The sequence below is a fragment of the Canis aureus genome, chromosome 19, assembly GCF_053574225.1.
Source record: "Canis aureus isolate CA01 chromosome 19, VMU_Caureus_v.1.0, whole genome shotgun sequence".
Classification (NCBI taxonomy): Eukaryota; Metazoa; Chordata; class Mammalia; order Carnivora; family Canidae; genus Canis; species Canis aureus.
This window is the reverse complement of record NC_135629.1, coordinates 45,301,185-45,328,525: the sequence shown is the minus strand read 5'-3', so window position 1 is coordinate 45,328,525 and position 27,341 is coordinate 45,301,185. Positions and strand designations below refer to the sequence as shown.

The following is a 27,341-nucleotide window of genomic DNA, read 5'->3' as shown; positions in this document are numbered from 1 at the left end:
CAGAGAAATGAATGTCTAAGTATGAACAGAGCTATTTGAAAGGAAAAGAATTTGTTCTATGAGAGCTTATATCAAGGAGCCAGACCTGGGCTGGGGGAGTTCGGAAAGGCTTCTAGAAGGTGGCTTGAGCTAAGGGATGGAGGAATTCAGTGACAGGGGAAGATACAGGAGAAGGTGTTCCTGTAGAGGACATTGTATATGCAAAGGCCCAACGGTGGGAATGATGTACCTGGCAGTGTGAACAGAGGGAGGCAAAGAGTAGCCTGAGCTCACTTGTAGATGGAGGCATTGGGAGGGGGCCAAGTGGGGCAGGGTCTTGGTGGGGACTTTGAGTTTTATTCCCATTGGGCTGGAGGATCACAGGAGATTTGGAGAAGCCCCCTTAGGCAGAATTAGGGAGGCACGAGAGGGCTGGAGGCAGGGCTGGGGGCTTCTGGGAGGAGACTGGGGCAGCACCAGGTAAAAGCAGGTGGACTCGGGATGTGTTCAGGGCCGAAGGGATATGTTGTACTGAGGGAGAGACTTTTTATGGGTCAAGCTGATGACCATGGAGGGGTGGTCTCTCTTTCTGGAAAGTCAGCTCCATGGAATCTATGGCCTGGGAATCCCGGGGCCTCTTCCCTAATGACCATGGGTCTTGGGCAGGTACCTAATGTCTGGGGGTAGGACACAGAGGTGGGCTAGTGCTCCAGGCTTTGCTGAGCGCCAGCCTGTCCCACACAGACCCTGGGGGGATCTTGGGTCTGCCCTGTGCTGCTGTGTGACAGGGGCAGGTGCACACCCTCCCTGGGCCTCAGTTACTCTGGCTACGTAAGAGGGCATTGACGCCAGGCTCAAGGATCGGGCGAGGATTCACTGAGATGAGGTGTGAAGAGTAACTGCTGGCGGGGTTTCTTCCGTCCCCCTAGGACCTGCCCAGTTCCTAACGCCACTGCTCTGGCCTTAGCCCACCTTGCCCACCTGTGGGGCTGGCAGAACTGCCACATCATCCCTGGGGTGGGACCACTCTGTCACATGTACTCTGTGCTGTCTCCTGATGGGGTCCTCGGTGGGACTGATCCCCTGTTGCCTAGCATCACGCGCAGGGCTCCCTCCCTCTCTGTCTTATGCCCCCAACCTGCACCAGGGCTTCCCAGGGTCACCTTCTGGGGGTCCCAACTAAGGCAATGGTGACCCAATTGAATGGCACATGCACTGGATTTGCTCATTCTTTCTGCAGCCGTTTCAAGAAGACCCCCTCCCCAGGCCTTGCACACAAGCCTAGCCAGACCTCCCCACCCCCCAGCTCAGGGGCATTTCAACCTCCCAAGCTCACACTATCATCCACTTGTCACAGATGCAGAAACTGAGCCCAAGGACTGTGATGGCCACAGCCCCCTGGGAAAGGAGAAGCAGGGGCAGTATTCTGGGTTTGAACACCCATCTGACTCCAGACCCTCTCCATCCTCTTAATTCCACCCAAAGCCCCAGTTTGTGCGGGCCTTGGAATGTGAGTTGGCGGTGGGGTGTCTGCAGGGGCAGATGTGAGGAGAGCCAGGCCCACTCCAGGCCAGGACTCAGTGCCCAGGGTTGGCGTCTCAGCCCCTTCCTCTGCCACACACCTCATTAAACTGCTGGTTGGCCACACTTTCCCCTCCCACCCAGCTCAGGCTGGCCCATTGGAGAAGGATCCTGCTCTTCTCCTGCCCACACACCTCCCCAGCTGTAGCTGCCCAGTGCCTGACCCTCTCAGCTCATTCCCACTCCAGCCAGGCTCAAAAATCTTGTCCTTAAAAGTGCCAAGCACATGCCAGCCTCCTGACCCCTGGAATACCTTAGGTCTGCTTGAGGCGGTGGCCAGTAAGAAATGTTTCTAGAGTAAGGGTGGATCAGCTGGGGATGGCTGTTGTTGACACCACCAGAGGGAAAACCCTCATTTGTAAAGCACCTATTCTGTCACCAAGCCCCCCTGGGTGAATCCCCTTTTGACCTCACTACAATCTTGCAGACCCATTTTGCAGACAAAGAAACTGAGGTTCCGTGCTGCCCTGTAACCTCAGCCTACTGGCTTCTCCCTCAGCCAGCTCCCTCAACCACCCCCTGATTCTGCATCTCCTCTCCTGGACCAACTGAGCCAATAACCTCAAACATTGAGTCCCTGCTGTACGCTGGGCGTCCAACCTGCATGCCGAAAGTTCGCCTTTCCAACGGCCCACTATAAGTGAGCAAACTGAGGCAAAAAGCAGTCAAGGGGCTTGCCAAAGCTCCCACAGCTTGGAAAGGAGGGCAGGGTTTTGAAGAGGGGGTGTTGGATCCACACCCATTGTATAGAGGGGTAAGCTGAGGTTCAGAGAGGCGAAGTGACACACCTGAGGTCACAAACAAGAACGTTCAGCTGCAGAGAAAGGTGAGGCACAAAGACTGGCGGGGTGCCGGGGGCCACACAGCTGAGGGCAGCGAGGAGTGGACTTGAACTCAGGGCGCCTGGGGGGCTTGGGAGGGTGCGGTGGCTAGACGCGGCACACGGGTGCTGAGGCCCGCAGTTGGAGTCTAGATTCCAGGGGCGGGTGGCCAGGTTGCACCTGGTGGTGCAGGGCTACTCCCACCAGGTAGGCGGAGCCTCAGGACGGGGCGGGGGACGGGGCTTGACCTCTGGTGGGCGGGGTTAGGTGGAGGTGCACCTGCGGGGTGAGAAGGCTGGCCTGGGAGGGGCCTGGGCGGGGCGGAGGACGTTTATGGGATTGAGCAAAAACTGGCGGCCAGATTCGGGGAGCTGACTGAGGGTGATAGTGCACGGATTGAGGTGTCCCCTCCGACAACTCCAGGGAACAGGTGTAGACGAGGCTGCCGGCCCACGCGGTCCACGCACTAGGAGAGGGGAGGAGGCCGCTGGCCTAAGCTCCTCTTCAGGGAAATGAGGTCACGATCCTCATCCCCTGTCTGCGCTCCATTCTCCCCGGCAGCTCTAAGCCTATGTCTCTACATCTGACAAATGCCACGCGCCATACCCGAGCCAGAGGGGACCTTATGTGTACCAGAGCTGGACGCTTCTCTGCATCTTGGAGGCTTCAGAGTAAAGTCAGACAACTCTCCTCCCCAACCTTTCTTCCCTCCACTCTCCCTCATTCACCACAAGCGTCGCTGTTTGTCCTCGCACAGGGCAACATTCCCACCTCAGGACCTTTGCACATGCTGATCCCGCTGCCTGAAGTTCCTTTCCTCAGCTCTTCCTCCTGACTGGCTGTTCCTTCAGGTCACTCAGCTCAAATGCTGCCTGCCACCCTGGCCAAAGTAGCTCCCTCTACGCAGTTTCAAATCTATGAGACGAAAAAGGATGTTGAGTCAACTGGAGAGTAATACAAAAATGTATAAAGTTGGGTCCATACTTCACCAGGTATAGTGGGATAACTCCTAATGGATCAGAGATGTACTTGTAAACACACACCTCACAAACACTAGAAGACAATGTGTGTGCCCTTCTTTACTGCTTGGGAAAGAGGAGAGCTTCCCTAATGGTAATTCAGAGCCCAGAAGTAAAAGGGAAGGGATGTATGTATCTGTGAATATGTAAAACAGAACAAAAAGTCTTGTCTGTCAACATACATCATTATCAATGTAAAATGATAGATGATGAAGTGGGAAAAATAGTTGCAACTTATATTACAAAGTTAACATATCCAATACATAGTTTCCAAAAAAAAAAAAAGGAAATCAACTACCCTTTTGTAGACACAAAAGGGCAAGAAATCACAGTAAATAAATGTAATTGCCTTGAAAATGTGCTCTAACGAGAAATGCAAATTAATATTACACAGAGGGCACTTCTTTGCACCTTCTCTATCCCTTCTTCCTTCTTGCTACCTGGAATGCAAATATGATGGCTGGAGCTGAAGCAGCCACCTTGAGCCCAGAGACATTGGGCATGGAGGTCAAGATGGAAGGATCCTGAATCTCAGAGGACTTGGTGGAACAGTCACCATGCCTGCCCTGGACGATCTACCTCTGAACTCTTACAAGAAAGAAATTAAATTTCCATTTTATTTGAAAAAAAAAAAAAGATACATGGAGGTAGAAGTATGACCCTACGTTCTTGGTGAGACTGCAGAGAAATCATTTGTTGCTGCTAGGAATGTAAAATAGTATAATGGCATGGTGATGGAGGGGAATGTGAAAGTATGTAACAAATCTACATGTTCATTTACTCTTTTTTTTTTTTTTAAGATTTTTGAGAGAGAAGGAGAATGAGAGAGTACAAGCAGGGCAGAGGGAGAGGGAGAAGCAGATTCCCTGCTAAGCAAGGAATCCCCGCGTGGGACTAGGTCCCAGGACCCTGGAGTTAAGCAGGCGCTTAACCAACTGAGCCACCCAGGTGCCCCCATTTACCCTTTGAACCAGCAACTCTACTTCTAAGGATCTTTCCCAAAGAGATGTGGGTGAAATGCTTGGCAATAACAAAAGCTGTAAACAACCTAGAGGGGATGATGGGGTGAACGACCCATACGTCCACCCAGTGGAGTTCGCAACTGTAAGAAGCAACCAGAGTAATGCTTCAGTATGTTATAAAGTGCAAAGTAGGAAACAGTGCACAGAATATGTTATCATTTATTGCTTATATTTTTTTTTATATATTTTTTATTTATTTATGATAGTCATACAGAGAGAGAGAGAGAGAGAGAGGCAGAGACACAGGCAGAGGGAGAAGCAGGCTCCATGCACCGGGAGCCCGATGTGGGATTCGATCCCGGGTCTCCAGGATCGCGCCCTGGGCCAAGGGCAGGCGCCAAACCGCTGCGCCACCCAGGGATCCCGCTTATATTTTAAATAGGAAGAGAATTCTCAAAAATTAAAAGTAAGAAACAGGATGAAAGTGACAGTCTAAAAGCTGGTTTCTCTGAGTTTACTTTGTTTTGTAAATGCAACTTTGGGATCATGTCAATGTTTTGTATGGTTATAAAACAAAATTAAATGAAAGAGAGACACACACAAAAACAACAACAACAAAACAAAATCTTGAAATCACAATGAGACAAATGAAACTAACTCTGGTTTTGAGTTGGTGGTTTAATGCCACAAACAGGAATTACTTCAGATCACTTCAGTCATCTGAACACAGCACGTGGTACACAGTACATTCCAAGGACAAACAGAATCACAAAGAAATCTTAAATTGCTTTTGATATTCGTAGTGTTAGTAATAATATTGGTGTTGCTATCCTGAAACTATTTGTTACATTTTTTGATAAAGCAAATAAGTAATTTTGTTAATGTTAGCAACCAAGATTTTCTTTTTTTTTCTTTTTTTCTTCTTCTTTTTTTTTTTTAAGATTTTCAATGTTAGAGGAAAGATGTACACATATAAAAGCAAGGAAGTTAAATAAAATTCTGCAACCCTAAATCATTTTTTTTAAGATTTTATTTATTTATTCATGAGAGACACACAGAGAGAGACAGAGTCATAGACGAAGGGAGAAGCAGGCTACTCTCAGAGAGCTGAATGGACCCCAGGCTCATGCCCTGAGCCGAAGGCAGACACTCAACCCCTGAGCCACCCAGGCATCCCAATCCTAAATAATTGAATGGGAAAATCAGTAGGAACACAGAATGCATTATCTTCTAAAAAGAAAAGGCATGCTTTGGCTCAGTCCACTGAAAAGGCCTAGAAACGGTGACCAGACCTGCAGCAATGAGCCCCTTCCTGCCAACTCTGGTCTCACTTCCCACAAAAGAGCCAGGGCTCCTGGGGAAAGTACAGCTCCGGCTTCGTATCTGGGCAGGAGATGGGCCAGAAGAGCCAGATGTATATTATGAGACCGGGAAGCAAGGAAGCTTCTAAACATCATCGAGGTCCTGTCAAAGGAGCAAACACGGAGGGTTGCCTACAAGCTAAATATGGGATAAGTAAGTAAGAATGAGAACAAGGACCCATGGGGTTGAAGCACATCAGACGTGTTAACAATCTATGAGTTTGTGTTGATGTTCAAAGGAAGGAGGAAGGGAGGGAGGGAGGGATTTCCTGGCTGTCTGATACAAGGTGCTCAGAATCATCTCACTTTTCTACAGTCTGGGCCCATGTGTGCCTGGCACTCATCAGCATTCGGGAGCAGGACTGTTTAGTGGCTTTTGCTGTCATCCTGCATTGCATATAGTCAGCTGTCTGGACCTCCTTGTCTCAGGAGGACACTGGCTTTGTCCTTCCCCACTCTGTGCCTCTGGATGGACAAAGCCACTTCCCTGAGCTTCAGCCCCCCTGGGGCCCATCCTCAGCCTCTACTGCAGAGGCCCAGAGAGACATTGCAGAAAGACCTTTTCAGCATCTCCCTCCTCAGGGCTGGAGGTAAGGAAGCATGTCTGAGTCTCAGTTTCCCCATCTGGGCTGCCATGAAGCTCAGTGTACTGTGGATGTTCCCTCACTGGGGTGAGATGGGGGTGGGGATCCCCAAGGCCCCAACTCCCTATCTTCTCCCAAATCTAGGGGTTCCGGGAAGACCAGAAAGATGAAGAACCGCCCCCCACCCTCGCTGCCTAGGTGGAGAAGCAGTAGGAGTTCCATAAACTAAGACCCAAAAGGAGGTCTGGAGTGTAACTATGACTCCCTTCAGCATTGATTAGGCAACAACCGCGGCTCCCAGGCCTCCTGGCTCCCCACTGTCCCAGTGATGGCAGTGGTTGCTGTGCCTGGACCCTGCCCTGGCCTGAACCAGGTGGAGGAGGAGGGCGGGAGAAGTCACAGTGACTATTATGCCTGCTATCCCAAGAAGGAGACTGAGGTTCCAGGGGCTGGCATTGACCTGGGGCACCATGCCAGGTGAGCACAGGGCTGAATCCAGCGGTGGGGGGCCTGGGCTGTGTCCTCACCCTCCATCCCTACTGGCTGCTTCAAGAGGTACCCACTTCCAAATCAGAGAACGCATAAACAGTCCACCCTACTAGCTGAGCCGCAGAAGGCGGTTCTAGTCATACCCGTCCCTGCATTCATTCATCCATTCTACAAATACATATCGAGGTGTAATTACATCGCAGGTTCTGGGCTGGGGGTGGGGGATATAATAAACATAAAAGACAAATATATAAACAAGGAGAGATCACGTGGCAGTGTGTACTGAGAAGGGACTCAAACAGGAAATGGGAGGTGGCCTGGAGATCATGGGGTGGGGGGCTGTTCTGAGGAAGTGACATTTAAACTGAGATCTGAAAGAGCGGAAACCAGTCAAGCACACTGAGATCACGGGGAAGGGCATCCCGGGTGGAGGGCACAGCATATGCAAAGGTCCTGAGGTGGAAAGGAGTTGGGCATGTTTGAGGAGAGGAGCTGGGTATGTTTGAGGAGCACCAAGGAGGGTGTGGAGGCTGGAGCAGGGTGAGCAAGGGGGAGAGGGAGGAGGGAAAGCCAGGGAGATGGGCAGGGGCTGGGTCTCCTGCCAGGGCTGCAGGGAGTAAGGGGGCTCCATTCTAGGATGATGGGAGCCACAGGCAGCTTTTGTGTGAGGGAGAAACTTGGTGTATTTTTCAAGTTCTCAAAAGCTCCCTGTGGCTGCTGTAGGGAGAAGGGACTGGGTGGTGGCAGGAGGCATAGAGTGTAACTACAGCTCTGTTCAGCATTGATTAGACAGCAACTGTGGTCCGCGGACCACCTCCTGGTCCCTGACCATCCCCAGACCAAAGATGAGCTGGAGTAGCTTCTGTGGGAGAGACAGCCTGCTTGAGGGGGGAGGGGAGAAGTTGGCCAGGGTGGGAAATGTTCAGGATGCTGAGGGAGGAGAGGAGCCTAGGGAGACTCTTGGAAGTCTGGGTGTTTGACAAAGACTCTCTTTGATTTGGGGAGACTTGGAGGGTACTGGGCAGGCTTGAGGGTGGCCTCACATCCACAAATCCTATGGACGAAGCTGCTGGACATGGGCATGAGCTTGAACCTCCCCTTGGTGAAGACGTGCTGAATCTTCTGCATGGGGATTGGACACCAGGCATGACATCCACCTTTCCCCTTGGAAGAAGGCAGGAAAAGGGAAAAAATAAAAATGGGTGAGGTCAGAGTAGGCAGGAGGCAGAGTGAGATGTTTCATCGTCCCTGCAGGAAGGAAGCGAGTTAGAGCTGGCCTGTGCCTCCCCACCCTGCGTCCTTTGGCAATGCTCTAGAAAGTCATTGCATTTTGCTGACAGAGCAAAGCTTGCTCAGCTGGCTGGCCGTTAGGACAGGCCCCGAGGGAATGTGGAGACTGTTCCGGTGGCATTAGGCATTGAGTCAGAGGGATCTGGCTTAAAAATCCCTTTTCCTTCCCTGGTTACCTGTGTGAGCTCTTTTTTAAAGGATGGCCTTTTCAAAATTTGTTCTGGGGCAACTGGATATCTATGTGGGATAAATCGGACCTTGATCCCTACCTCATGCCATATACAAAATTTCAACCTGAGGCAAAGCCCTTTCTCACTCTGAGTTTCCCACCTTGCAGAGCTGCTGTGCTATTGGATCCAGTAAGCCTGTTGTGTGGTTAGAACTCACATAACCACTGCCATTATTATTTCTTTAAAATTCTATGAGACACACATGAGTGCATGTAAAACTAGAGAGATTTGAATAAGGTCTCTTGATTGTATGAATATCAACTTCCTGGTTATGATAACATACTAGTCATGCAGGATGTTAGTACCAGGGGAAGTGCGTGAAAGGTACCCCCAGATCTCTCTGTGTTTTTTTTAACAGTTCTATTGAGATATGACTCATATACCATAAAATTCACCCTTTTAAAGCGTTCAATTCAGTGTTTTTTAGTATATTCACAAAGTTCTACGAAGATCACCATTGTCTAATTCCAGAATATTTTCATCACCCTCAGAAACTGCATGCTCATTAGCTATCATTTCTCATTCTCCACATCCCCCCCGACAATCTCGGGCTAGCCACTAATCTACCCTCTATCTCTATACATTTGTCTGTTTTGGACTTTTCATATAAATGGACTCATATAATATGTAGTCTTCTATGTCTGACTTCTTTCACTCAGCATCATGTTTTTTTTTTTTATTATTATTTTTTTATTTATGATAGTCACAGAGAGAGAGAGAGGCACAGAGACACAGGCAGAGGGAGAAGCAGGCTCCATGCACCGGGAGCCCGATGTGGGATTCGATCCCGGGTCTCCAGGATCGCGCCCTGGGCCAAAGGCAGGCGCCAAACCGCTGCGCCACCCAGGGATCCCAGCATCATGTTTTTTAAGATTCCTCCATGTTTAGCATGTTTCAATATTTCATTCCTTCCTTGTAGCTGAATAATATTCTGCTGCATAGATAGTTCACATTTTACTTGTCCATTCATCGGTCGGTAGACATTTGGATCGCTTCTACTTTTAACTATTCTAAATAACACTGGTATGAATATTCACGTATATGTTTTTGTGTGGACACATGCTTTCAATTCTCTGTCTTCCTTTTTACAACTGCACACAAATCCAGAATTATTTCAAAGTAAAACATTTAATGAAAAGGGGAGGGCAGCCCCAGTGGCACAGGGGTTTAGCGCCGCCTTCAGCCCAGGGTGTGGTCCTGGAGACCCAGAGTCGAGTCCCCATCAGGCTCCCTGCATGGAGCCTGCTTCTCCCTCTGCCTGTGTCTCTGTCTCTCTTTCTCTCTCTCTGTGTCTCTCATGAATAAATAAATAATCTTTTTTAAAAAGAGGAGGGGGGAGATTTGCAGGGGTCCTTGGCTAGCTCAGTCAGTAGAACATGAGACTCTTGATCTCAAGCCCCATCTTGGGTACAGAACTTACTTAAACAAAACAAAACACCCCTACAAAACTTGCAGTGCTGAGGGATTAAGATCCTCTATCGAAAATAACAGAAAACAATGGATATTTTGCAAAATGGGGACAACCTTTGCGAAAAAGGTAGAACATAGTTATTTTGAACTGGATGATGTATGGGAGGGGCACAGGGCAACTTCCAGGTTGACCTGGGTGGTGGTTACATGAGCTCATATGAAAAATTAACCAAATTCCACACCTAAGGTTAGTGCACTTTAGGGCACCTGGGTGGCTCAGTCAGTTAAGCATCTGCCTTCTGCTCAGGTCATGATCCTGGTGGTCCTGTGATGGAGTTCCCCATTGGGCTCCCTGCTCAGGAGGGAGTCTGCTTCTCCCTCTACCCTTCCTCCCTGCTCGTGATCTCTCTCTCTCTCTCTCTCTCATACTCTCATTCTCTCTCATAAATAAATAAATAAATAAATAAATAAATAAATAAATAAATAAATCTTAAAAAAAAAAGATTCGTGTACTTTATGCATGTTCCTGGGCATATGCCATACTGTAATAATAGAGAAAAAAAGAAAAATATAAATTTACATTTCACAACAAATTTGAAAAAATATTCCAAAACTGTGAATGGAGGGGGGATTATGATGGTCCATTTAAGGGAAAGAAATGAGGTAGATCTAAGAGAATAGATGCACACACACATTCACAACACAGAGTTGGTGAATGAAACAATTTGCAGATAATACATAGAGTAGAATCATATTTTAGTGAAATTAAGAGTGTACACACACTCACATTTCTGCATCTATGTATTTATTTCTGGCAGGATGCATGTCAAACTACTCTCCAAAGGGTATAGTCAGAGTTCTCTATTCCACAGGACTCTGTAAATTTGAATTTTTCACACTGTGCACATACTATTTTTTATTGAGATATAATTGTCATGTAATATTACATTAGCTTCAGATGTACACAGGATATAATATTTGTGTATATTGCGAAATGATCATCCTAATAAGTCTAGTTAACAACCATGACTACACATACAGACAAGGTATTTTTTCTTGTGATGAGAAATTTTATGATATATACTTTCTTAGCAACTTTCAAGTGTAGAATACAGTATTATTAACTATCATCACCATGCTGGACATTACATCCCAGGATTTATTTATTTATATCTTTTGACTACTTTCAGCCACTTTGCTCACCCCTCATTTTTGTATTTAAAATAAAGTAACAGGGGCAGCCCGGGTGGCTCAGCGGTTTAGCGCTGCCTTCAGCCCAGAGCCTGATCCTGGAGACCCGGGATTGAGTCCCATATCGGGCTCCCTGCATGGAGCCTGCTTCTCTCTCTGCCTGTGTCTCTGTCTCTCTCTGTGTATCTCTCATGAATAAATAAATAAAATCTTTAAAAATAAAATAACAAAAGGAAAATTTGTTTAAAGAATTACCTTTTGGGGCACCTGGGTGACTCAATCAGTTAAGCCTTTGCCTTCGCCTCAGGTCATGATCCCAGGGTCCTGGGATCGAGCCCCATGTCAGGCTCTCTGCTTAGTGGGGAGTCTGCTTCTCCCTCTCCCCACTAGTGCTCTCTCTCTCATTAATTTAAAAAGAATTACCTTTTTTCCTTATAACTTGATCCTTTCATCCACATCATGGATCAAGTCTGGTCCTTGGACAAGTCACCTTTCTGGGCCTCAGTTTCTTTCTCTGTAAAATGAAGAGAAATAATAGACCCTGGGAAGGCAGATTTGGATATACTAGCCCAGCTCCTCGCCTTAAGGCTAGACAACCTTCAGGGTGCTGTTCCTGTTCCATGGCTCCGTCTGGGATCAGGCTGGGCTCTGCTGAGTGGGACTGTCAGCCTTGCACTTCCTACATCAGGTATTGCTACATGTGTGCATGTGTGCATGTGGTCTTCACATCTTATTTTTGTAAGCAGAGGAAAGAAGTAAAGAAGTTTTAAAAAAATGTCTTAGGCACAGCAACTGCATTTTCTTAATCTTCACTATGCCCTTGGAGGAAGTCAGCATGATTATCATCCTTCCTGTTATGTAGAGACAGGAAAACTGGGGCCCAGAGAGGTGAAGTTACCTGTCCAAAGTCACACAGCCAGTTGGAGGAGCTGGGATCTGAACCTGAGTTGTCTGTGTCCAGAGTCTTTGTTCATAACCGCTTGCTATCTTTCATCTCATGAGAATATGTAGTCTGGAAAACCATAGAACTAGAGTTTAACTGGGCTTGTCTCTGGGTGGAGGAACAAAAAAGCAACTGGTCTGCTTTGGGCTATTCCGCATTTTCTAAATTGTCTGAAGTAGACGTGAAGTGTTGCGTACAAAGGAATAGAAATAATTGAAAGTATTAAAAGTTCTTGTTTGGGAAACTAATTTCTGTTTATTTTTTCTTTCTGCTTATCTCATCAGTTGCTTTTTCTCCAGTATAGTCACACAGTCACATTACTTGGATAACGACAACAAAATAATGAGACCTTTTTATAGATGCTGGAAGGCAGTGCATGAAAATACCAACAGAGATTATGTCTGTGCTGAGCGATTATGGGAGAGGTTGTGACTTTTTTCATTTGTTTTCTTTTCTGCTTCTTTGATTCTCCATCAGGAGATTGCCCAACATTTTGATAATCAGGGGAAAGTGGTCATGTAAAACTTCGAGGTGGGGCAGTTAACCTGGGTGCACCCTCTCGCAGGGACCTGTCTTGAGGGTGGGTTTCGGCCACGCTCCCAATTTGAGCTCCTGGGAGTGGATGGGTGCACGCGGGGGTCACGAGCTCTGCAACTCCTTGGAGGCGCCAGCCCTGTGGATCCTTGAGCATGAATGCTCTCTCAGAGGCTCAGTATGTGGCGATCAGGCTCTTTCTGTCACCACCCCCTTCCTGTGTTGGGGTGACGATGAAATGAAGTGATGCAGGATCCAGGAGGGATGTCTCCAGCTGGTCCCAGCGGCAGGTCAGAGTCACCCCTCCCTGCAGCCTGGGGTTCAAATCCAAAGACGAGAACCTCCCTGAGTGGCTGTTTCTGCCTCTGACAAGAGGCTGACATGTGGTCTGCATGCAGTGGGTGCCATATTATTGCTCTCAAGAGGCACAGAGGTGATGCTTACTTTACCACTGCAGCAGAAGGATCCTGGTTAAAGAGAAAGTTTCTTGCAGGACATTGAAGTGGAAGCTGGAGGAAGGCATGGCCACTGCTTCTGCTGTAGCTGCTTCCCCCTGGGTCACTCCGCAGCAGAGGATTCCTGAGCAGTGTCCCTGGCCGCTGTGTGCCCACCTCTTATGGTTTCTCATGTTTGCTCCATGTTCCTGCGTCATGCTCTTGCAGGTTCCCTCTGTCAGAGTCACTCGTACCACCTTGCCACCTGCTGAACTCCTATTCATCCTTTAATACCCAGTGCCTTTTTCCCAAGAAGCCTCCTCTAACCGCCCCCCCGCCCCCCGGCAGAGCCCAGCCCCCTACTCTGGGGTCCCTCAGCTTCATTTCCTCCCTCTAGTCTAGCCCTGACCCGGGGGGGCTGGGAGTATCTGGGTTTGGCTCTGCTCTTCCCCCAGGGGGAGTCTTCAGGACTGAAGCTTTTCATGGGTCCAGAATTACTGGGCCCTGGGGACATGCACAAGGCAGAGGCATCCATAATATTTGTGAACATGAGCTCCTGGAACGACCTTTTTTTTCTTAAATATTTTATTTATTTATACATGAGTGACACAGAGAGAGAGGCAGAGACACAAGCAGAGGAAGAAGCAGGCTCCCTCCAGGGAGCCTGATGCGGAACTCGATCCCAGGACCTGGAATCATGACCCGAGCCAAAGGTGGACATTCAACCATTGAGTCACCCAGGTGCCCCTGGAACTACCTTTAAATTTTTTATTTATTTATTTATTTATTTATTTATTTATTTATTTATTTATTTGAGAGAGAGAGAGAGAGAAACCACAAGTGGGAGCAGGAGAGCAGCAGAGGGAAAGGGAGAAGCAGACTCCCCACTCATCAGGGAGCCAGATGAGGGGCTTGATCCCAGAACCCTGAGATCATGACCTGACCCAAAGGCAGATGTTTAACAGAATGAGCCTCCCAGGCACCCCTAGAACTATCTTTTTTTTTTTTTTTTTCCTGGGGAAGTTCAGAATATTCATTTGATCCAGGCTCAATTTGGAGCTCTGGTGGCTCTTAATTTTGTGGCCAAAGGGAAGGTTTGAAGGGGAATCAACCTGCAGACACCCTGTGGAACTGGCTGTTGGAGATTGCCCCCGGGGAAGACCAGGTGGCAGTGGCATCAAATACTTCTGACACTGTCATTCCATGAGAGACAGCTGAAGTTCTGCTCAGCAATGCACAACCCAGTTGTGTTCGTAGTATCGAGGGAAACTGGGAACAGCCCCTAGTCCCAGCCCAGAGGGTCTGGTTAAGTGACTGTCTACATGACAGTGATGCAGCAAGGGGTGAGTGGGAATCAAAACAGTCCTCACACATAGGAGACCGTGCCCATATCAGCAACTCCACTGCTGGGACGTGACTTCCAGAAATGTGCCCAACAGTCACCCTGGCTGGAAACCACTCAAAATGCCCCACCACGGGAGGATGGAGATAGTGTGCTTGAGGCACTCTGGGAGATACTGTACAGCCACGAAAAGGGATCCTGTACTTCCATGAAGTACCTCATGGTCATTGTTGCAGAACTCCTTCCACTTATTTGAGATTCTACGAAAGGCAAAACTAATCCATGTACAAAAATCAACCAAGGTGATACACCACCTTAAAAGGATAAAAAGCACATGGTCATCACAATTGATGCAGAAAAAGTGCCTGACAAATCCAACACCCATTCAGGGTAAAAAGTATTCAACAAGTAAAAGAAAGGGACTTTCTCAATATGATAAAGCTGTAAAGCAAAACTCACAGGTCACCTCATACTCAATGATGAAAGACAGAAAGCTTTTCCTCGAGATCCGAGATCAGGAACAGACAAGTGTCTTAGCCCATTCAGGTTGCTGTAACAAAGTAGCATAGGCAGGGTGACTTATAAAAAAACAGAAATTGAGGGATGCCTGGGTGGCTGGGTGGTTGGGTGCCTGCCTTCAGCTCAGGGTGTGATCCTGGGATCCGGGATCGAGTCCCACATCGGGCTCCTGCATGGAGCCTGCTTCTCCCCCTGCCTGTGTCTCTGCCTCTCTCTCTCTGTCTCTCATGAATAGATTTTTTAAAAAGCAGAAATTTATTATTCATGGTTCTGGAGGTTGAAATTCTGAGATCAGGGGACCAGCATGGTCAGGTTCTGGTGATAACAATCTTTAAGGGTATGGATGGCCACCTTCTCGTTATGATAGAAAGAGGTCAAGATAGCCCTTTGGGGGCTCCTTCATAAGCTTCCTTTGGGGCCCCACCCTCATGACCTCATCACCTTCCAAATCCTTCAATTTCTCATACCATCCCATTGAGGGCTAAGGTTTCAACATACGAATTTTAGGGGGACACATTCAGTCTAGAACAAGTTTGCCCACTTTCCACAATTCTATTCAGCTTAGTTCTAAAAGTCCTCTCCAGAGCAATTAGGCGAGACAAAGAATAAAAGGAGTCCAAGTTGAAAAAGTAAAATCTCTGTTCACAGATGACATGCTGTTAATGTAGAAACTCTCAGAGATTTCACCACATAAACAACAACAACAACAAAACCCTGGGAGAGCCAATAAACAAACTCAGCAAAGTAACAGGATACAAGATCAATATGTAAAATTAGTTGCATTTCTATACACTAACAATGACAATCCAGAAAGGCAATTAAGAAACTAATTCTATTTATAATAGCCTCAAAAGAATCAAAGACTTAGGAGTAAATTTAACCACAGAGGGGAAGGACTATACTGGAAACTATAAAATGCTGCTGAAAGAAATTAAAGAAGACACAAATAGTGGGAAAGACCTCCCAAGTTCATAGATTGGAAATTTTAATATTGTTAAGATGATAGTATTACCCAAAGGGATCTACAGATTCAATGCCACCTCTATCAAAATCGCAATGACATGTTGTTTTTTTTTTCCACAGAAATAGAAAAACCCATTCTAAAACTTGTATGAACTATATATCAAGTGGCCCCGCATAGTGAAAACACTCTCAAAAAGAAGAACAAAGTTGGAGGACTTAAACTTCCTGATTTCAAAACTTACTACAGAGGCACCTGGGTGGCTCAGTTCGTGGCTCAGGTCATGATCCCAGGGTCCTTGGATTGAGCCCCGTGTTCTTTATTTATGAGAGAGAGAGCGGGGGGGGGGGGGGGGCGGGGGGCAAAGACACAGACAGAGGGAGAAGCGGGCCCTTTGCAGGAGCCTGATGTGAGACTTAATCTCGGACCCCAGGATCAGGCCCTGATTCAAAGGCAGACGCTCAACTGCTGAGCCATCCAGGTGTCCCTTTAAGGAGTTTTTAATTAATTAATTAATTTATTTATTTATTTATTTATTTATTTATATATATATTTATTTATTTATTTAAAGGAGTTTTTTAAAAAATATTTTATTTTTTCATGAGACACAGAGAGAAAGGCAGAGACATAGGGAGAGGACAAAGCAGGCTCTTCACAGGGAGCCTGATGCAGGGCTCGATGCGGGCCTCAATCCCAGACCCTGGGATCAGGCTCTGAGTGGAAGGCAGATGCTCAACCGCTGAGCCACCCAGGCATCCCTACTTAAATGATTTTTGGTAGAGATACCAAGACTGTATAGTTCGGGAGAAAAAGAGTCTTTTCAACAAATGGTACTGGGAAAACTGAATCTTCATATGGAAAAGAATTAAAAATAATAAAATAAAATGAAGTTGAACCCTTACCATGTTCAAAAATTAACTTGAAATGAAAAATAAAAATTTTTTAAAAGATTTTATTTATTTATTCATAGACACAGAGAGAGAGAGGCAGAGACACAGACAGAGGGAGAAGCAGGCTCCATGCAGGGAGCCCGATGTGGGACTCCATCCCGGGTCACCAGGATCACACCCCAGGCTGCAGGCGGCGCCAAACCGCTGCGCCACCGGGGCTGCCCCGAAAAATAAAAATTAACTCAAAATGGACCTACCTGAACATAAGAACTAAAACTCAGAAAACATAGGGTAGAAGCTTCAAGGCTTTGAATTCGGCAATGGTTCATTGGATATGAACACCAAAAGCACAGACAAATTATGTACATATATATGAATTTAACAAAACTAAGACCTTTTCTACATCAAAGGAAATAATTGAGTAAAATGGCAACCAACAGAATGAGAGAAAATATTTGCAAATTATATATCTGATAAGAGATTAATATCCAGAATATATACAGTTCAGCAACAAGACAAACAGGCCAACTTCTCAATGGGCAAAGAATTTGAATGGACACTTTTGTCAAAGAAAATATACAAATGGCCAATAAGCGTGTGAAAAGACGCTCGACATCATTAGTTATCAGGAAAATGCAAATCGAAGCCACAGTGGGATGTCACTTCATCCCCATTAGGGTGGTCATCATGAAACCAAAGGGAAAACAAGTGTTTGGATATGGAGAAATTGAAACCCTTGTGTGCTGCTGGGGGAATGTGAAATGTAAAATGATGCAGCTGCTGTGGAAAACTGTCTGGTGGTTACTGGAAAAATTAAACAGAATCATTACATGATCCAGCAGCTCCACTTCTGGGTGTATCCCCAAAAGAACTGACAACAGGGACTTAAAGAGATATTTGTACACTGGGTTCATGGCAGCATTATTTACAATAGACAACAGGTAAAGGCAACCCAAGTGTCCATTTATGGATGAATGGATAAACAAAACGTGGTGTGTATATACAGCAGAATATTAGCCTTCAAAAGGAATAAAGTTTTTTTTTTAAGATTTTGTTTATTATTTATGAGAGAGAGGGAGAGAGACAGAGACACAGGCAGAGGGAGAAGCAGGCTCCATGCAGGGAGCCTGATGTGTGACTTGATCCGGGGTCTCCAGGATCACACCCTGGGCTGAAGGTTGCACTAAACCGCTGAGCCATCCGGGCTGCCCAAGGAATAAAGTTTTGATTTGGATGAATCGATATGGGTGAACCTTGAGGACATTACACTGAATTAATAAACCAGCCACTAAAGGACAAATACTGGATGATTCCACTTACATGAGGTCCCTGGAGCAGTCAGATTTATAGACAGAAAGTGAAATGGTGGGAGCCGGGGGAAGGGAAAGTGGAAGTTAGTGTTCAATGGACACAGAGTTTCAGTTTTGGAAGATGCAAAAGTTCTGGGGATGGGTGATGGTGATGATTTGTATAACCACGTGAATATACTTAATACCACTGAAATGTACCCTTAAATGTGGTTAAGATAGTGAATTTTATGTTATATGTATATACCTTTTTAAGATTTCATTTATTTATTTATTTGACAGAGAGAGCACAAGCAGGGGGAGCAGCAGGCAGAGAGAGAAGGAGAAGCAGGCTTTTGCTGAGCTTCCCAGGACCCTGGAATCGCTACCTGAGCCAAAGGCAGACACTTAACCGGCTGAGCCACCCAGGTGCCCCCATTTTACGTACATTTTACTATCAAACAAAAATTTTAAAAAGCAATAATAAAATAAAATATAAAATTAAAATGTAAAAGGTAACAACAACAATAATAGCACGTGGTATACTGCTTGGTGTGGACCCCCAGGGCATCCTGTCACTGAGTTGGAGCACAGTTCTCTTCACTCAGGTAACAAACGTGAGGCTCAGTGGCATCCTGTGTCCTATGGTGAGTCAGGGCAGTCCAGGCCAGGATGCCTCCCATGGGGGAACCATGGCGTGGCCAAGCTGTCCCCTGGCCCCCCAGAGTCTCTAACTTCTCATTTGTAAGACCAGTGCCCAGAGAAGCTGCTTAGAGCCTCAGGAGCACAGCACCTTATGCAAGATCCTTCCATTATTTTTTAAGATTTTATTTATTTATTTGACACACAGAGAGATAGGGAGAGAGAACCAGCAGGCGGAGTGGCAGGCAGAAGGAGAGGGAGAAACAAGCTCCCCACTGAGCAAAGAGCCCAATGCGGGGCTCAATCCCAGGACCCAGGGTTCATGACATGAGCTGAAGGCAGACCCCAAACCCACTGTGCCCCAAGAGCCTTCCATTAAATCAGTGCAACCTGCTGCAAGAAGGTATGGTTTTCCTAATCTCCTCTATTTTACATAGTAACTAAATATCAAAAAGACAGAACACTTTAAGACACAACTGAATGTTCCTCCTTTACCCATGTGGGGCTTTTAAGCTTTTTCAAGTTCCTTAGGGGAGAGTTGACAAATCGCAAGAAATTGGAGAAGAATCACAACTCCTAGAAGAATCTGGAAACACCTAGAATCGAGTCCCAATAGCAAGAGGGAAGGATGTGGTTGGCAGCAGCAAGTGAAAGACTTGCACTTTCTCCTCCAAGCAGAAGTGTAAGAGAGCCAGAAGTTGGCTCTATACTGCAACGTAGGGCCCAAGGAGCTTCTGCTGCAAACATTTGGGGTCGGCTCCTTGACCTTGTGCAGCCCAAAGAGCTATTTCTGGCACTGCGCCCATAGCTCATAGCTCAGAATGGTGGTTTAGCAACTCACATTTGTACATCCCAGGCTGACTCAGTCTACCCCCAGCATCTTTTTTTTTTTTTTAAGATTTTATTTATTTATTCATGAGAGACACAGAGAGAATGGCAGAGACACAGGCAGAGGGAGAGGCAGGCTCCCTGTGGGGAGCCCAATGCGGTACTGGATCCCGGGGTCATGACCTGAGCCGAAGCCAGATGCTCAACCACTGAGCTACCCAGCTGTCCCTACACCCAGAACCTCTTGAATCTGCCCCACCCCTATCATCATAGTCGTTGGCCCAGCCAGGACTTGCCACTTCCTGCCTGGACAGGGTCCCTAGCCCTTGTTCCTCCCAAATCAGGGTGCTAACAAACCCATAATAGCCAGTGACAAGTCTTGAAATCTTTAGTGTATCTAACTGTACCTTTACCCTGCTCAGTACCTACTAGGGCTCCCTGTCGCCTGAGCTCCTTAGCTGGCCTCGGAGCTCTTGCCTCTGCTGAAATATTCAGCAGATATTGGGTGGGTTGCCCTGCCCACTCTCCTTCTGGCTCCCTCTGCCCAGATGTAGCCAGTCATACACCTCCGTGTTCTCTCCTTTGTGGTGGGGCACATCATGGAAGGCTTCTCAGTGGAGATGGCATTCTAGGAGTGGTTTGTAGGGGTGGGGAACAGGGAAGCAACATACAGATGGTTAAAATTTATGTCAGGCAATGGTGTCAAGTTGTTTGGCCAAACATCAGTCTAGGTATTACTGTGAAAACGTTTTCTAGATGTCGTTAACATATCTGATCAATTGACATTAAGGAAAGAAGGTTATCCTGGACACTTTTGGTGGGCCTTATCTAATCAGTTGAAGGACTGAAGAGCAAAAGTGGAGGTTTCCTAGGGGAAAAGGCATTCTCTTCAAGACTGCAACATAGAAATCCTCCCTGAGTTTCCAGCCTGTTGGAAATAGATCTCACATTTATTAGCTCCCACAATCACAGAAGCCAATTCCTTTAAAACAAATCTCTTCTTGTGTATAATATACACATACCGTGTTAATTCCATGTCTCTGGAGAACTCTTAATGACACAGACACCCAGATGCCTGACACTGGCGGGGGGAGGCAGGGCTTGCTTTTCAGAGACAGGATTCTTTTGACAAACTGAGACAGACCTCAGCCATTTACCTCAGCCTTTCCCAGCTGGATGCAGACCAGACTCTCAGCCTCGGACACTGCCCAAGACACCTGCAGGCCAAGGACACGTATTAGAGGCCTCGGGTTTCATAGTCTCAGGCAGAGGCTGCCACCATGGTGCTGACCCAGCCTGCCACCCTCGACCAAAATAAACCCTGGGGAAGGTGCTTAGATCAGCCATCGCCCAAGCCCTATGGTCTGATCTGGGTTGCAGATCCAGCTATAGCTGGCCCCATGGAAAGGGCCATCTGTGTCCCCAAAAGGCCTGAGAAGTAGACCAATTAATTTGGAAGAACAAAAATTTCATTGTGGAGAGAGATCCAGGCAAGAGAAAGTGATTACAGCAGCTGACAACTTTCTACGCAGGGGTCCTCGGGTTTCTCCAAGGCGATTGGTGTCATCTCGGGCCACGCACGGTCCTCTTCACAGAGGAGTCAGTGGGGGTGGGTTCCAGCCCACATTCCTGATTTCTAAGCCTGCAGGGTTGGATCTCTCCTCTACTCAACCCAGGTGACAATTGACTACAGTTTAACTATAGTTAATAGTTCAAAATAACTATTAAACATTTACTGAGGGCAGCCGAGTTGGCTCAGCGGTTTAGCGCCGCCTTTAGCCCAGGGCGTGATCCTAGAGACCCAAGAACGAGTCCCATGTTGGGCTCCCTGCATGGAACCTGTTTCTCCCTCTCCCTCTGCCTGTGTCTCTGCCTCTCTCTCTCTCTCTCTCTCTGTCTCTCATGAATAAATAAAATCTTTTAAAAAAATTTACTGATCTCAGTCTATACCTGAGATGAGTGAAAATATACATCCACACAAACATCTGGACACACATGGCCATAGAGCACTATCCACAATAGCCAGAAGGTGAAAATTAACCCAAACCTCCATCAACAGATGAATAGATGGACGCAATGTGGCCCATTCATTCGGTGGACTAGTACTCAGTCATAAAAAGGAATGAAGCTCTGACACATGTGCTACAGTGTGGATGAACCTTGAAAACATCTGTGCTGAGTGAGAAGAGCCAGATACGAGAAGCCACATGTTGCAGGATCCTGTGTATGTGAAATGTCCAGAACAGGCAAATCCATGGAGACAGAAAGTAAATTAGTGGTTGCCAGGGGCTGGGGAGTGACCGCTCATGGGGACAGGGCTTGTCTGGGGATAATTTAGTTTTCTAAAATTGACTGTAGTGGTGGTTGATCATATATGTGAATAGCCTAAAAACCATTGAGTTGTATACTTTAGGGACGCCTGGGTGGCTCAGCAGTTGAGTGTCTGCCTTTGGCCCAGGGTGTGATCCCCAGATCTGGGATCGAGTCCCACATCGGGCTCCCTGCCTGCTTCTCCCTCTGCCATGTTTCTGCCTCTCTCTGTGTGTATCTCTCATGAATAAATAAATAAAATCTTTTAAAACAAGAATTGTATAGTTTAATGGATGAATTGAATGGTATGTGATATATCTCAGTGAAGCTGTTTTTAAAAATGTTCCCCCAAGTCTCCACATTTACTGAGTATCCACTGTATACCAGGCACTAAATTGGGTGCTAGAACAGGGCTCAGAGGCGGGGAGTCATAAACAGATGGTCAGAGTGCTGAGGGAGTTCCTCTCATAGCACAGAGAGGGGAAAGATGTAGCATTTCTGTGGACATGTGAAGGATGGAGGAGGGCATGTGTGTGTTGGGTTTCGCAGGATGAATAGGAGTTTGCCAAGTTGCTGTGTGGGCTGATCATGAACTCAGCTTTATCAAACCTAATAAACAGAATAAAATAATATAATTGAAATAATGAGGGCAGCCCTGGTGGCTCAGCAGTTTAGCGCTGCCTTCAGCCCAGGGCGTGATCCTGGAGTCCCAGGATCGAGTCCCACGTGGGCTCCCTGCATGGAGCCTGCTTCTCCCTCTGCCTGTGTCTCTGTCTCTCTCTGTGTCTGTCATGAATAAATAAATAAAATCTTTTTAAAAAAATGAAAATGAGTGCATCCCCTTTGTCCACATGAAGTGAGGAAGTATGTATATTTGGACATTTCATTACTCACCCTGAACCACACCTCACTCATCCAGGCAATTCCCAATGAAGTTGCTCATGTCTACCGCAAAGACAGTGCTGTAAACAGCATCTCAATCTCTTCCTTCATTAGGAGTGTGACGAAATCAGAAAGGTTGGGCCACTCACACCCCTAGTTGCTGTCTATGAGGATAAACAGAAGGTCAAAGGCCAGGCCTGACCTAGAACCTTCCCCAAGATGCTGCTTTCTCTCAGCTAGGCTAGATTCTTTCTGGCCTCCTTTCTCCTGATGTGGCCAGTGCGTGGCTCTGGCAGGTGGCCACAGAGAGTGAGGAGGACGGACGTTCTGGTCTGAAAATAAATCGTGGCCCTGAATGGGTAAACAAGAAACTAGGGCGGAGGAGGGGGCCGGGAGGGGCTGAGAGGAAAGAGAGAATTGTGCTTTTCCCGGGAAGATGAATGCAGCCTTCAGAGGCTGGCCTCCCAGGGCTGGGCTGGCAGCCACGTGCTCTGCTTCTGCTCCCAAGCGCCTGGTACCCACTGTACCTTTCCTGCTGAGTCCTGACCCCTGGACCTGATACCTCACCCAGCGTGGATCCCATCATCACACAAAGAAGCCCTTTTCTTGCACTCTTAATATGGATTTTATTTTTTGCAACCTGAGTGTGGCCTTTGACTGTTCACAGAGTACAGGATGCTTCCTCCCCATGACCCATTTTACAGATGAGGAAACTGAGAAGGGAGAGAGCCAGTACTGGGATTTGGTGTGGGGGGATTCCCGGCACCCCCCCTGCTCAGGCCTGATGATGGTAATTTTGAGGCTGAAGACATGTGAAAGGCTGAATGTGCCAGGACAAAAGCAGCTGAGATGACTCTCTCAGGGTTGAAGTCCTGGGTTTGGATCCTGGCTCTACCCACTTGCAGGATGAATAGGGGCTTCTGTTCCCTCTGGGACTAACATCTTAGTACATATAGGCTTCTCCCTTCTCAGCTAGGTCACTCAGGACCTGCCTGCCAATCAATCTACTGTGGCCCTTTTGTCACTGTGATTGGTTCAATGACAGTCATATGCCCCAGACTGTGTCAATAAGATGCAATCCTAGTGCTTCCACTAAAGCTATCAGACAACAGAGCTTTTTAAATATTGCTTGAGTGGATAAGGGTCAATTCAGAGTTGCTGGCTGCCATCTCATCTGAGAATGAAGCTGACACAAAGACAGGAGAGTCAAGAGATGGAGAAAGACACTGCTCTGTGAGGTTGGTTAAGTCCCTTGATCTAGCTGAGCCTGAAGCCATCATTTTCAATTCCATTAACCAGTTAATTCCATTCGACTTTATGCCACCAAGAGTTCTCGCGGATATAGCCCTTTTTAGTGGTGTGATAAAGATCGTTAAACAACCTCTCTGGGCTTCAGTTTCCTCATCTGTAAAACAGGTTGTGATTCTCTAAGATGAAAGGAGCATATGTGGTGAACACCCCGTGCTATGCCTGATGTTATAAAACATTCAATATCATCAAGGACACTCCCAGCGCAGCAAGGTTCCTGTTTACTCAGATATTGGAAAGTTTTCTGAGGGACACAGTTGAGCCCACCCATCCCCACCCACTGCAATAATCCACCAAGAATGCTGAAGACCAGAAGGATGGAGTGAGTGGACGTCTCAGGTCTGGGCTCTGGGGCAGTGGTCACACAATGGCCTGGGATCAAGGCTGTTGTGACACAGCTTCATTGAGCTAGAGGCATCAATGAGCTGATGGAACTGCTTAGAAAATCCTTGCTGGTAAACGTACCAGGTCTTTTAGCTGAGCAGTTGTCCAACACGCAGGGTCTGTGGCTCCGTTTCTTTTGGCCCACTTTGGGGCAGGAGTGGCATGTATGTGGGACTGGAGGACATGACACCCTCCACCCTGGCCTCCAGCACCTGTGGCCTGCCCCTGGAGCAGAGCCTGAGAGAGGATTTGTGGGTGAGTGATTTTTAAAGAAACCTCCCAGGCAGACAGGGGTGGGGGTGGGGATTGGTGAAGTAGGGGAGAATGAGTAAAGGGGTGCATCCAGCAGAGTCCTTTTGGCTCTGTGCTGCTAGGTGATCTGGAAGTGCTTCATGCTTGAGGGCAAGGCAGCTGGGGCATTCACACCCCCACACCAACCGGTCAGGGCTGCCCTGGGAATGTCAATTCTAGCCCAGAGCAACCCCCCACCGAATCACATAGAGCCTGAGAGAGGATTCGTGGGTGAGTGATTTTTAAAGAAAGCTCCCAGGCAAAAAAAAAAAAAAAAAAAAAAGAAAGCTCCCAGGCAATCAAGGGCGGGGAGTTGGTGCGATAGGGGAGGGAGGGGAGAATGTGTAAGGGGGTGCCTCCCGCAGAGTTCCTTTGGCTGTGGTTAAGTGGGGTAGGGATCCAGGGGTGTGGATGGGCAGAACAGTGTCTGCTTCCATTCTGGCCTTTCCAAGTTGCTCTTTTAAAAGTATAAACTGAAGAAGCCAGACACAAAAGGTCACATAGTGTGTGAGCCCATGGATACGAAAGGTCCAGAACAGGCAAATCCATAGAGACAGAAGGCAGATAAGCAGTTGCCAGGGGCTGGTGGGGTGGGGAGTGATGGCTCATGGACAGTTTCTTTTGGGGGTGATAAAAATGTTCCGGAGGAACTACATAGAGGTGATAATTGTACAATATTGTGAATGCACTAAATGACATGGGATTGAACATTTTAAAATGGTTAATTTTATGTTATGTGAATTTTTTTAAAAAGTATAAATAGGGCCATACCCCGGCTGTGCTACAAAGCCTCCCATGGCTCCCTATTGCCTTGATACAAGGTATATACTTGTATCTCATCCCCAAAACTCCCCAACCTTGACTCACTCCTCTTCCCAAAGCAAGGCTCATTTGTACCTCAGGGTCTTTGCACATGTCATTCCTACTGCCTGGCATGCTTTTATTCATCCTTCAGATCTCCAATGAAATGTCACCTCCCAGACTGGGCCCCATCACTACCCTTTCTTTGTACCTTGGATATTTCCTTCAAATGACTGACTGTAGATGGTAATTTTATTGTGGGGGTTTTTTTTTATTTTTTTATTTTTAAAAAGATTTTATTTATTTGTTTGAGAGAGAGAGAGAGAGCCCAGGTGGGGAGTGGGGAGGGAGAGAGGGGGAGAGGGAGATGAAGAAGCAGACATCCTGCTGAGCAGCTGAGGAAAGGAGCCCTATGCGGGCTTGATCCCAGGACTCTGGGATCATGATCTGAGTCAAAGGCAGACACTTAACCAACAGAGCCACCGAGGTGCCCCTCCTTGTGGTTTTAGATGTTAAGTAGGAAGTTAGGTGTTCCTCAAATGTGTGGCGAATGAATGAATGAATGAATGAATGAGTGAATCAACAGATAGATGGAGGAAGGCAACTGAGAGACTACCAGGGAGAAGCCGGAGAGACTTTCATGGCAGCCTGCAGATAGGTCCTAAAAGGAAGCGACGTTTTATCACCCAGCCTACAGGGAAAGAGACGTCTCCATTCAAATCTGGTGCTTTTTTCCCCTCAGAATAGCACAGCTGTCTCCAAAACAAAGACCTACAATTGCTGCCAGCACGTGCTTCGTCATTTTTACTTCCTTTGAATATTCTTCAATGGATTTTCTTTCCAAACTGCACAACATGTATTCGTAGTGTGAGTGTGACAGGCACGCAGTGGGCGGGGGAGGGGGTGCAGGAAGAGCCCCTGCCCCACCCTCACTCACTTTCCCAGGTTAGAAGCCCTGTCTTCTGGGTGCTCAAACATAACTGAGAGTCCTTGTATATAGAGGATCTGTCCACATTGTACAAAATTACTATGAAAATCATATCATACTTTGTAAAGGGATTTTCTCTCTCAGGGTCAGTTTGGTTAAATGCTCCATCACATTTCAGATCTGAAGTTCTCTTAATTTTTCCCTTCCTTCCCTCTATTTGCTTTGTCCCCAGGATTCCGCCAGGACAAGCAAGGCTCCTGGAAGATCTGTGGCTAGGCCTTACACCTTGGGTTTTTAAAGACACTGGTTCCAATGGGTTGGCCAAAAGGCTGGAGTAGGGTACAACCCCTGTGGAAAACAACTTGGCACTCCTCAAAAAGTTAAACATAGAGGTACCTCATGATCTAGCAATTTCACTCCTAGGTATAGACCCAAATAAAATAAAAACAAGCGTTCACACAAATCCTTGTATACCATGTTCACAATCACCAAAAGGTAGGAACTGCCCAAATGTCCATCAGTGGATGAATGGATAAACAAAATGTGGTCCATCTATGCAGTGGAATATTACTCAGCCATAGAAAGGAAGAAAGCTCTGACACCCACTACAACATGGATGAACCTTGAAAACATGCTCAGTGAAAGAAGCCAGGCACAAAACACTCACATAGTGTGTGATTCTATCTATATGAAATGTCCAGAACAGGCAAATCCATACATTTAGGAAGGAGAGTAGTGGTTGGCAGCGGCTGGATAGGTTAGGAAAAATAGAGAGTGACTGTTAATGGGCACAGGGTCTCCTTTTGGGGTGATGGGAATGTTCTGGAACCGGACAAAGCTGGTGTTGCACAACATGATGAACCTACTACCTGCCCCTGAATTGTTCCCTTTAAAGTGGTTAATTTTATGTGATGTTTGCATCAATTAGAAATCAAAAAGTTGGGGTAATCCCCATGGAAGCCAGCAAGGGGGGAGGTGTCATCCTCGCTAATACAGGTAAGTGCTGAGTGTTAGCGATTCTAACATTTTGCTGCGCTTGTGGTCAGTGGGAGGGTGCTTCTTCTCGTGCATTTATTGGCTGCCTGCATTGCTGTCCTCTGAAACCCTTATACAGAAACTCTTCTCGGCGGATGCGCCAAGA

General features: G+C 47.0%; 1 protein-coding gene across 2 annotated transcripts in view; it reads right to left on the bottom strand.

Moving 5' to 3' along the window:
- Positions 1–5,374: 5,374 nt before the first annotated feature.
- The window catches only part of SUGP2 (SURP and G-patch domain containing 2), a 62,968-nt gene continuing 41,001 nt past the window's right edge, over positions 5,375–27,341 (bottom strand). The window contains exons 10-11 of one of the 2 annotated variants that reach the window (XR_013358026.1): positions 7,840–7,960; positions 5,375–5,826 (exon numbers count right to left, since the gene is read on the bottom strand). The gene's annotated coding sequence lies outside the window, so the exon portion shown is untranslated. Of the gene's footprint in view, positions 7,961–27,341 lie in introns of both variants that reach the window. The other variant, XM_077859282.1, reaches the window with a different exon arrangement.